The sequence below is a fragment of the Euprymna scolopes genome, chromosome 2 (assembly GCF_053919585.1).
Source record: "Euprymna scolopes isolate OS-2025 chromosome 2, ASM5391958v1, whole genome shotgun sequence".
Lineage (NCBI taxonomy): Eukaryota > Metazoa > Mollusca > Cephalopoda > Sepiida > Sepiolidae > Euprymna > Euprymna scolopes.
In genome coordinates, this window is record NC_136483.1 from 85045355 (window position 1) to 85058501 (window position 13147).

Here is a 13147-nt window from a genome sequence, read left to right on the forward strand (position 1 = left end):
AGCCGTTAAATATTTTCACGCAGATACACACACCCGTTTCATGTATATAGATGAAGCTTTATACTGTTCTTGTGAGCCCCGTTTTTTAACATTCCAAAAGTTACAAATCATCCCAAAAGGTGCCCTCTCCCACGTCAGTAAGTTTTTATGTTTAATAACAAAACGGGTTAACTTTTTCAAGTAGGCCCTACCACAAATGACACCAATACCTATATATGTGGTTGTCACTACAAAAGCAAAAAATTTTTCAAACAGAAATTTATTTTACAAAGAAAACTTTTATAAAGCTTTTCAAAAGACTATTATTATATACACTCTCAGATTATCTGTGCGAGCTTTTCCTAGTCTCACACAAACACACATTCACATTTCAAGCTATATTACTTGTCGCATACATACGCGCACACAAACATACGCGCCCACGTCCACACACGTACATATATTCACGTTCGCGTACATACACTCACATTCAGATGTATATACACACACGCTAACGTACACACATGTACTCACACATGCGCACACGTACGCACACAAGGACGGTGTCACTTCCTTTCAATGGAAATCCACACATGTGTAAAGACCACCGGAAACAAGTATAAAACAAAGAGCAATAACCGGTTTCTTTCTTTTAGGCCCAGCTTTCGAGCTGGTCGGTCTACGGACCGACCGCTCGTACGTCACATCCACTTACTACTATGTGGGACAAAAAGCTAACAGACCGTACATACACATTCTCACTCTTTCTCTATCTACTACTGGTCCCTGAGAACTCCTTCGCGTAACTGACTGCTAACTGATGTCAACTCTCCATTCTTTGTCTTTGTCTACACGCTGGACTATCATTCTCATTTTCACTACGTTACTCCTTTCTTTTCCCACGCACGAACAAACGATAGTGACCCGAACTTGAGATTAACATACATTTCCTTTTTCCTTCTACAATACCAGTCCTCTACGAACAATGGTTACACCCGAACGCGGACATGAACACATGTTATATCTAAAACGTTCATTCTTTCAACAGTAAATAAACGACGTTTATCTTATCCATCAATTGAGTCTTTGTTTCCTTCAATTCCATTCGTTTCATTATTTTCTTGTGGCGAGTTAGGGTATTATTATTATTATATTATATCCTGGTCCGCAACATATCAAATTGTCGTCCATTCAAATCGAAGAAGTGAATAAACCAGATGCAATAAACTTTAAACAATAAAATTTGCAACTTCAATTTCTCCATGTTTTTTTTTTTTTTTTTTAATCATCTACATTATATATTCTCACAGAAAGAGCAAAAGCTCAGTTGTACGTCTGGGTTTCCGAGACAGATAGCTTTTAAATGGATGAACTTTTTGTGTCTGGTTAGAAGATATTTTTTTCCTGATTTACAAGTCTGACGTTCGGTAGAGAAACCTGTATATCAATGAAATCTCTCAAAATAAAGCACAGCTTTTTTTCTTTTTTTTTTTTATAAACTGGGGTAATTTTTTTTTTTTTTTTGTCTAAATGGAGAATACTTTTGTTACAGCAGTGAGAGAGATCGCATGATTGACACTGCGAGTCGTGTCAGAATCAAGGACCGAATTTGGTCAAAGACAATAAGCAGACAACCACAGCTTGTACAGTGAACGCATACAAATATAGATTAAAAAGTTAAGAGAATCCATAATTTAAATGCAAAATATTTGTTGAAATACCAGATCGACTTAAGGAATTTTCTTCAACATCCCACCATTTTTGTATCCATAAATGTTTTTTTTTTTTTTTTTTTAAATATTTAGTTAACACTTATTCAGACCAAGAGCCACAATGGTGAGACAATGATTGTTAGGCAAAAGATAAGGTACATTATCAGAGTATGAATATTGATTGTGATTAAACGCTTGGTCACGACTCATAAGAAAAAAAAAAAAAAACAGTTAAAAATTGGTACAAACCTGATTTTGTGCAGCATATAGGTCATGGGGATGGGTGATGGTTACTGCGTCTATTTATATGCTGATGGGTTTCATGAAATAACGAGATTCTTTTTTTTTTTTTTTTTTTTTTTTTACAAAGGCATCACCACATTATCAAGGCCCAGAGGCCACTCAAGGATAAGGGTTAAAGAGTGTACAGTAGAAATTGGTCAATATAGTAATCATTAGTAATGAAAATTTGGTAAATTTAATAACTTATATGGAACGGCTCATCAAGAAATTATTTACTTTAGACTTGAACACATCCATATTGTAGTCAGCCGGAAAGCAGGAAAACGGAAGACAATTCCACAGGCGTGCAGTTCTAAGAAAGAAGCTTTGTTCATGGAATCTACGTTTAGGTTTAGGCACAGATAAAGAGTGGGGGAAATTATTGATAGTGTTTACAGCTAGACGAGTGTTTCTTGTGAAAGTTTGGCGAGGGGGGACCATAGATTGAAGCTCAGTTGAACACTTTCCATGAAAATAACGATACATCAGAGACAAACTCGCAACATCTCTTCTGTGAGATAGAGGTTGCAAGGAGGAGAAAAGGACATCTCCTACGAGGCCACAAAGTCTATTTTGAACTCTATCAAGGCAGGACAAGTCCTTTCTAGCAGCTCCTGCCCAGATGTGGCAACAGTATTCCATCCTTGGACGTACCTGGCTCTGATATAGGTAGAGAATAGCATCAGCAGTGAGATGTCTACTGGATCGATAGAAAGATCCCACCATTTTTCCAGCGGCCTTGGCAACAGATTTGATATACGTGTTCCATTTAAGATCAGGAGTAATGGTCAAGCCAAGAAGCTTGTCAAAACTTGAGGCCTCCTGAAGACGAGAGCCATTCATTTCAATTGATGACAAATGTGGATTAGAATGTTGATGATGTAAAGAGAGAAGCTTGGTTTTAGATGCATTAAAAGTAACCAGCCACTCCTTTCCCCATTGTACTACGTGCTCAAGATCAGAGGAGAGAGAATTGGAGAGAACTTGGTCGTTTACTGTCTTAGATGTGCTACCATAAATGGTAGTGTCGTCAGCATAAATGTCTACAAATGATGTAAGGATATGATTTGGAAGATCATTAATGTAGATCAGGAAAAGAGTTGGGCCCAGGATGGATCCCTGAGGGACACCGGCATTAATACTGTGAGCTTCTGATTTTTGCCCCTCAACTACTACTCTTATGAACCTATCAGAAAGAAATGATTTAATAATTGAGAAGACTTTTCCAGCTATACCATAGCTAGCGATCTTATGAAGTAAACCTTTATGCCATACCCTATCAAAGGCTTTAGATATGTCAAGAGCAATTGCCCTAGAAAGATTGCCACCGTCGAGAGATTTGCTAATCCTATGCGATATAACTGTAAGGACATCTGCTGTAGATCTAGCAGAACGGAAACCATATTGAGTGTCACTAAGAAGGTTATTTTTGTTGAGATGTTTGATTACTTCTGTATTTAACACAGATTCTAGCAACTTACTCATGACGCACAGGAGACTTATTGGCCTGTACTGAGAGGGGGATGAGCGATCACCTGAATTCTTAAATACAGGGCATACTGATGAGATTTTCCAGGGAGATGGGAAACTATTCTCCTTAAGACAACGTTTAAACAGTTTTGTAAGTATGGGCGCTAGTTCAGGTTGAAGTTTTTTGAGTACTATAATTGGAATACCATCAGGGCCAGTTGCTTTACTCGAATCAAGGTTTTTGATTAGCTTCGCAACATCACGTACAGATATACTTATATCACATAGCGTGTTTTCTGATACAGGAGGAAATATTGGGGGTTGGCGGTCTTGGTCGCAAAGGGTAGAATTAGCTGCAAAGTTCTTGACAAAGAGTTTGGCTTTGTCTGATGCTGACGAGATTACCTCAGGTCCATTGATAATAGTTGGGATGGAGCACACGCTTCTGTTCAGGATTCTGTTTGCTATTTGCCAAAACTGGTGGGAACCAAGCCGCTGCTCAGCTACTTTGGACTTAACAGATTGAGCATACAACTCTCTTGCGTTCCTTATTACTTTCTTACAATGGTTGCTGGCAGTCCTGAAAACGGCTTTAGTTTCCATACATCTATTACGTTTGAAGCAGTGGAAAAAGTGATTTCTGTGCGCAATGGCAGCAGCACATTCTGGAGAGAACCATGGCTGGCTGTTAGGTTTTTGCTGAAACTTTTTAGAGGGTATGAAACGGTCAATACCTACAATTAACCATTCAGTTAGGTCTAATACTATAGAGGACACATCCTTTTTAAACATGGAATGCAGAGGTAGATCAGATATAAATGTACGGAAGCTATCCCAGTCAGCCTTAGTGTATCGATATACTGTACGATGAAGAGGTACGTCTGGGAACTTATTACATTTCATTTTTATCTTAATTGATACAACAGAGTGGTTGGAAGATCCAAGAGGCGACAGAACAGAAACTGAACATAGTTCAGGGCAAGTTGTGAGAAAAAGGTCTAGTAGGCTCGCATACTGGCCGTCATTATCGGGCACACGGGTAGGTTCCTGAACAATCTGAGTGAGGTCATAGGCAATGGAGAAATCATGACAGAACCTCCCCTCATCATCGGTCTTGTTTGAGTGGGTCAACCATTCGACGTTGTGAACATTGAAGTCTCCACATACGTGAATGTTAGCTGAAGGATAAGTAGAAAGGACTTGGTCAATTTTCTCAGATATGCTTTGAAAGATAGTAACTCCGCTGTTGTGGGGGCGATAGAGAGTAAATATAAATGCAGTAGTGTGAGCTAAAGCAACCCGGAAGCACATATAGGGTAAGTTAGGATCTTCCCTGGAGATGTCCCTCCCACATGGAAAGCTATCTTTAATATAGGCACATATTCCATGCCCATGGCGATCTTGGGGGTCAAATTTAGAAGTTAAGTTAGAGTATCCTGAAATTGCAAACTCATCTAGGGAAATAGCCTGTCCAATGCCAGTTTCACTTAAAAATAAAAGGTCTGGTTTAGTCTCCTGTAATTGGGTTTCAACCTCTGGAAGGTTAGAACGAAGACCCCTGATGTTGGAGAAGGAGACATGGTAGTAGGGGTCTATGTTGGAAGTTGGAGAACCGGGTTTAATCGTGTATTTTTTCTTGAAACTTGTCATGATGAAATTTTGGAATTTGTGGACTAGGTCGACAGATTTACTTAGAGCAGGACAGAGAGGGGAAATTAAGAGAGAAAAAGAAACGAAGAATTTTTTTTTATTATTTGTAGCTAATGATAAGGTAAAGCCGTAACAATTACCCACTAGTATGGCATCGAGAGGCCCCACCAGAAGCTACTGCATGGTCCAGAATCCATTCACCAAATGGCAATACAGCAGCCCCAGTACTTCTTATTACTTCATATGCAAATTGAGATGCTGTCAGCTCAAATAAAAAAGCCAATATTTTAGAGACTAGTGTGGTCGAATTTGAAGTCATCAGCTTCAACAGCAGTGTGACAAATTTAACTACAAAAATTGTTAGTTGAAAGTATAGAATAGTTAATTTATTATTTAACCACATTGATCAGTAGTATGAACTGCATCTGATTACTTATGTGACAATTTATTACAAGAATTTGTTTACATTGGACTTGAAAACGGCTCAGTTGTAATCAAGGAAGTAATCCTACAGTTCCACAATAGCCCCTTGAGGGAGTGGGGGCGGGGAGGCTCTATCCAGGGAAAATCCTCCTGACTAAGCACATGGAGGGAGAAAGGAAAGTTCATTATTTTGTATTGCATATTTGTTTATATAATTGGTAGATATAAATTGAATCCCTATCTACAATCGTGGAAGAAGCTTTAGCCAATTAAGTCTTTTCAATCCAGTGCCCCAGCCATAACTGGTTTTTACATTTCAACTTTTGTCACTCCCCTTTTCAAAACCTCGTCTATAAAAACCCTTCTTTTTTTTTCACATTTAAACGAAAATCGGTTTCAAGCGTTTCAGATCTGCATGAACAGGCGACGGTCCAGCTAGTGGTACAAGCGTTAACATTTAACAAATCAAAACTACCTTTTATCCCATATTTATCGAGTGCGAGTGACAAAATTATTAGAGTGTCACATGGAAGAGCAAATCTGGTCTTATAATTCCTCTATTGTGATGCTTCTCATCAAAATTAATGTGACAATGATATTCTGTTCAGTACTTCTATGAATTCAGTTAAGGAGATGCCAGACCACCGGATGTTTTATTCGAGTGCATCTTTAAATTTTGTTTGGACATCCTGACGCCGTTCAACAAAAAATAGGTCTCGAAATTTAATGATTATTTCTTATGACACGGTCAAATCAGAATAGATTCAAAAGACACTGATCTCGTCTTAAGAGAATTGTCATTGATCGTTATTTTAGTGGTTCAAGCAGCTTTTAGTTGCCTCCCTTTGTCTGATTAACTGTGTATCTTAAAATTAGTACCTTATGCGACGAAGGCCATCAACTCCCCGTATTTCCTCCTATAACACGCGATGCAACATACAAATATATGTGCATGAGGTCGCCAAGCTAATCAAGAACCTTGATTCCAGTAAAGCAACTGGCCCTGACGGCATTCCAATTATAGTGCTGAAAAAAAGCTCCAACCAGAACTTGTCCCCATACTTACAAAACTGTTTAAGCATTGCCCTAAGGAGAAGTGCTTCCTAACACCTTGGAAAACCTCAGTATGCTTTGTATTTAAGAATTCAGGTAATAAGTCATCTCCCTCTCAGTACAGACCAATAAATCTCCTGTGTCATGAGTAAGTTGCTGGAATCCATATTGAATAGAGAAATAATCAACCACCTCAGCAGAAATAACCTTAATGACATGCAATATGGTTTCCGTTCTGCTAGATCTACAGCAGATGTGCTAACGGTTATATCTCATAGGATTAGTGAATCTCTCGACAAAGGCTTCCTTTCTAGGGCAATTGCTCTTGACATATCAAAGGCCTTTGATAAGGTACGGCATACTTCACAAGATTTCCAGCTATGGTATAACTGGAAATGTTTTCTCAATCATTAAATCATTTCTCTCTGATAGGCTCATAAGAGTAGTGGTTGATGGACAAAAATCAGAGGCCCTAAGTATTAATGCTGGAGTCCCTCAGGGGTCCATGCTGGGCCCAACTCTCTTCCTGATCTGCATCAATGATCTCCCAAAATACATACTTAAATCATTTGTTGACATCTATGCTGACACGGCCATCTATGGCAACACATCAAAGGCCGTAAATGACAAAGTTCTCTCTGATTCTCTCTCCTCTGATCTTGAGTGCGTAGTACAATGAGGGAAGAAGTGGCTGGTTACTTCATCAACGTCTGATCCCCATCTGGCATCAATTGAAATGGATGACTCTCGTCTAAGGGAAGCTCCTTGGTTTGAGAAACTTCTGGGTTTGACCTTTACCCTGACCTGAAATGGAACACGTACATCAAGTCAGTTGCCAAGGTCGCTGGAAAAAAAAAAATGGTAGGATCCTTCTACCGCTCTAGAAGATATCTCATTGCTGATGCAATTCTCTATCTATATAAAAGCCAAGTACGTCCAAGGATGGAGTACTGTTGCCACATCTGGACAGGAGCTGCTAAAAACAGCCTATCCTGCCTTTACAGAGTACAAAATAGGCTTAGTGGGGGATGCCCTTTCTCTTCCCTACAACCTCTCTCCCATAGAAGAGACGTTGCGAGCCTATCTTTGTTTTATTGTTATTTCCATGGCAAGTGCTCGTCTAAGCTCCAATCTCTGCCCGCCCCCCTCGCCAATCTTTCTCGAAAACACCCGTCTAGCTGAAACCACTGTCAATTTTCCCCACTCTTTATCTGTGCCTAAATCAAAACGTAGATTCCATGAACAAAGCTTCTTTCTGAGAAGTGCACGCCTGTGGAACTGTTCCATTTGCCTGTTTCCCACCTGACTACAACCTGGATGTCTTCAAGTCCAACATAAACAAATTCCTGATGAACCGCCCCCTTAAGTTAGATACTTTATCAAATATTCAATACTAACGATTACTATGATACTATCCCATTGATTACTGTACACAATGTAACCCTTATCCCCAGGTGGCTTCCGGGCCTTGATAAGTAGCAACTACCCCGTTAAAAAAAAAAAAAAAAAAAAAAAGCTGTAGTGTTGTTTTCTTTAGGGCGACACTTTTATGGTTTCAACCTGCAACTTATTTCAGAGTCAGTTATCTTAAAGCTAAAAGCTAAAAGCTTCACTATAACCTGCTTCTCCATTGTTCATGTTTTGCAGCTGTATAAAATTGACGCAAACAATACATCTCCAAGAAGAAATATCGATATAAATCTATCGTTAAAGTTTTAGGTGATGCATTGGTATACATATGCATATTAACGATTTTAAGAAAATGAGGAGCCTAACAATGACAAGAAGTGCAAGTTCTGCAACACAAAAGCATAGATTGTGAGCCACCTGACATTCAACTGTAAAGTTCTGCTGCGGGACGGCTAATATATGATGCGATACAATGGAGTGTCTAAATATCTCCACTGGACGATCGGTAAAAAGCTGAATATCGAATGCAGCAGCAGCAGCAGGTCCTGGGAACATGTTTACCAGAAAGAACAGTTAGAAATAAATTATACACCACCCACTATGGCTATGTAATCCCTACAGCTACGTACCTTGAAAACGGAGCTATTAATCCTGACAGTGATATTGAACAAGGAGAAAGAAGCCATCTTAGAAGTTAGTGTCCCAATGATGCTGAGTTAAACAGAACTGAGAGGGAAGATAACGAAATACCAAGATCTTATGTATGACATGAAAAGAAACTGGAATCTTAGGAAGATCTCTATGATTCGAGTAATTATAGAAGCAACCGAACACACGAAAAAAATTTCAAAAACTACCTGGCAAATATACCTGGTGAGTAAAGTACAAGAAATATTCCAACAATTGCCCTTAAAGGCACAGTCAGAATCTTAAAAAGATCTCTCAGTTGGAATATCTTAATGGGTGAATGTCCCATCCCAAGCTTGAATAAACTGAATAAAAAAATAAAAAAAATCCTCTAATGAAGAAAACATGGACACTCACCAAAAGATTGGAAATAAAGCTAGAGGGCACGTACACCCATATGCTATGAATAGTGTTAAATATATGTTGGCAAGATCATCCCAAAAACCAACGACGTTATTAGAGAGCGATGTCAACTATTTGCTGGTCACTACCAGGCTTGCACCAGCATAGGATGACTTGGATCCATGTATATCCAGTAAATTGCACAGAGAGAGAGAGCGAGAGCGAAAGAGCGAGAGCGAAAGAGCGAGAGCGAGAGCGAAAGAGCGAGAGCGAAAGAGCGAGAGCGAGAGCGAAAGAGCGAGAGCGAGAGAGAGCGAGAGCGAGAGCGAAAGAGCGAGAGCGAGAGCGAAAGAGAGAGAGAGCGAGAGAGCGAAAGAGAGAGCGAGCGAGCGAAAGAGAGCGAGAGAGAGCGAGCGAAAGAGAGCGAGCGAGCGAGAGAGAGAGAGCGAGCGAGAGAGAGCGAGCGAGCGAGCGAGCGAGAGAGACCGAGCGAGAGAGAGAGACCGAGCGAGCGAGAGAGAGAGACCGAGCGAGAGAGAGAGAGAGACCGAGCGAGAGAGAGAGAGAGACCGAGCGAGAGAGACCGAGCGCGAGAGAGAGAGAGAGAGAGAGAGACCGAGCGAGAGAGAGAGACCGAGCGAGAGAGAGAGAGAGAGAGAGAGAGACCGAGCGAGAGAGAGAGAGCGAGAGAGAGAGAGAGAGAGCGAGAGAGCGAGAGAGAGAGAGAGAGAGAGCGAGAGAGAGAAAGACCGAGCGAGAGAGAGAAAGACCGAGCGAGAGAGAGAAAGACCGAGCGAGAGAGAGAAAGACCGAGCGAGAGAGAGAAAGACCGAGCGAGAGAGAGAAAGACCGAGCGAGAGAGAGAAAGACCGAGCGAGAGAGAGAAAGACCGAGCGAGAGAGAGAGAGAGAGCGAGAGAGAGAGAGAAAGACCGAGCGAGAGAGAGAGAGAAAGACCGAGTGAGAGAAAGAGAGAGAGAGACCGAGCGAGAGAGAGAAAGAGAGAGAGAGCGAGCGAGAGAGACTGGTTCGGACAAGGAGCTCAACCAGATAGATCATGTAGAATTTATATATTCTTCATCAGTATTGGTTCTATGAAAAAGCTATGTGCATATATTTTGCCATGCATAGGAAGAGGAAAGATTACTTTGTACAAGTTAGCCCCTTTTACCGGAAGAATTTTTTTTTATGCAATAAATACATTTTTTAATAATGAATTTATTTTCTTGACACAAGGGGAGGGGGAGGGGAACACCAAAATCTTGAATCATACATAGACCTGTACTTTAACGACCAGCTGGGCTTACAAGCCCTATGGGTAAGAAGTATTTTCTATACAGGTGTTTTTTTTTTTTGAAAGGCAACTTTAAGAAAGTACAATTTGTCAGTAAACGGTAAAAAGTGCAAAGATGATAATGGCTACAAGTCATACGTCAAATGTATAAAAATCTAAAAAGACTAAGATTTTACCCATTCATTCACCGCAGGGAAAAATAATATTTTTTAAATTAAAAAAACTTACATTACAATGCAGATAGAAAACCAAAAAGATTCAAGTTTTTTTTTTTTTTTGGATTCCCAGTCAATGAAACAGTCTAACTAAAAAATTTAATCTTGTGACAAGGAAATATATTTCTTGGCTGGAAACAAGAATTCTCAACTCTTTACCAATTAGGTTGTAATTGCATCATCAAAAATAGTTTTTTAAAAAGGGATCAACCTTTAGTTGAAAGGTACATTCTGGAGTTCGTCATGTGATCCGTTTCACCATAATTGAGAGATAATTCACATACTGCGAATTGATTTAATGCAGAATCCAGTAATTTTGGAAAGTTTTTATACTTTTTATATCTTCAAATGTTTAAAATGGTGTTTAGTTTGGTTGTTTTGTAGAGAAAAATTGTTCTTGCCTTTGCAGAAGATGTTTGGGCATTTAAATCAGGAAGCCAATATCTCCAGACATCCTTATTTGGTAGCTCCAGTTGGATTTATGTAAGACAAAATCAAATATAAGAAGTGCTATTTCTTGTTAGTGATAAATTTTCATTTTTTTTTTTTTTTTTTTTATTATTCTCATTTTATTGAGATTGTAATATAAATTCTCTACATACTCAAAACATTACCGGAATCGATGACAATATCAGGTCAAACTCAAAATGCTTTCTCCAGTGAAACCGATGTGGATGTTAATTTAAAAGAAAAACATTTTTAAAACAAATCAATTTTTACCCAAGGCAATACCTACACAAGGCCTAGCAACCAGGCATGACTACCACATAACGAAATATGTATTATTGAGTTTTGCTAAAAGAACACCTAACAAAAAGTACATGATAGCTGAAACAAATAGAAAGATATTGTTATGATGAATTACTGCTGCTATGTGTCATCAACGTAAAACTTCATAATTTATATTCTTACTCATAGTCATACACTTTAGCTGCATGACTGCCAGCTATGGTATAGGTATTACCTTGATTTTTTTTTTTTTAATAAAGAAAACAAACAAAATGAAATTTTAAAAAAAATTTATTTTACAAAAATCAAGAAAAAAATCAAATTTAAAACCTGCCAGCATATAGCAGACTATGTACAAAATTTACATGTTTACATTTTTTTTTTTCCAGTTTTTTTTTTTTTTTTTTTTTTTAATTTTATTATTTATTTTTTGGGGGGTTGACACTGGAATCGACTGGCTTCCATAACACCCACCCACACACAAATGAAAATTAACAGGTAAGAAATAAAGTCCGCTTAAAAAAAAAAATTTTTTTTTTTTTTAATTAAATTTTTTTTTTTAACATTGTGCCTCATGTCAATGCTCAGCCCAGTCATATCTATGAAAATATTCACCATTCTAATATAAATAACAAGATTTTTTTTCCAATGAGAAACAAGATCCATCTTGACTTTCCGATTAGATGGAAGGGGTCAGTGCGAGGATACAAAAAGAAAAAAAATCTGTAAATAACATCTGCTCCCCTCTCGCTCTTATCAAGAAACTAATCAGCATTCGTTTTTTAGGCTTTACTACAATATCTGAAGGCAGTAATTTTATGAAAATATTTTACAAACATTTTATTAATGATCCTTCGCTTTAGCTTTTTTTTTTTTTTTTTTTAAATTCTATTCTTAAAAACCTTATTTGTCATCTGTAAGGTTTCCAATGTAAAAACATTTTGGCTTTCATATCTCAAGGTATAAATTGTACCAAAATGTTATGGACTGAATAAAGCAGACATCGCAAATTGTTCAGTCATGTATTTAGTTTTGAATTAAATTAGGTATTATTAAGGGACTTTCAAATCTGAATTGTGTAATTTTCATAATAGCACTTCCATTATGGATGTTGGCAACCTTCATGCAGTCCTAAATACCTAATTCTAGGAAGAATTGGAGAAACCAATGCCAACAACAAAATGAAACCAGTCAAATTATACCACGTTGATTCATACAAATAAAAAATTTATGATTTGGTGGGGAGGGGGGCAAAACGAGTGAAAATGTTATTTAAAAAATGTTTGTTAAAAATGACGTACAGATTAAAAGAGGGAAAATTTTTCTGAGAAAGTTTTGATAAAAGATGGAATATTAAAAACGAGTTGATTTGTGTTTTATATGCTAACCCAACCCTTATTCATGTCACATAAAATTCTAGAGAGTGGAAAGAGGAATCGGATGAATGGAGAGAAGCAGGTGTCATAATAATCAATCCAAAAATGAAAATTTTGGAGTAGAAAAAAAAATCATTTAAATTGAAATGATAGAAAGAAAAAAAGCCAAAAGCGAATAAAATATAGAACTCATTGCATCAATTTCTTCCCATGTTACATAAAAAAAGAAAAAGGAACATTTCTAATACTATGTTTTAAAGCATTTTTTTTTTTAAGGGGAAGGGTCTTTTTTTTTTTAACCCCACTTCATTATATACGATATATTTGAATGCATATGCACCTATATAATATATACATCATATATGAAGGGTTTTCAAAAGTTTGTATAAGAAATTAATTTTTAAAGCAGGGTTAATTTGAAGGTTACATTAAGTATACATATATAAAAAAACATTAATTTGGTCAGTATCCACTCAGCAAGGTGCCACATTAAAAAATAATCAAATAAAATTTATAATTTAGCATT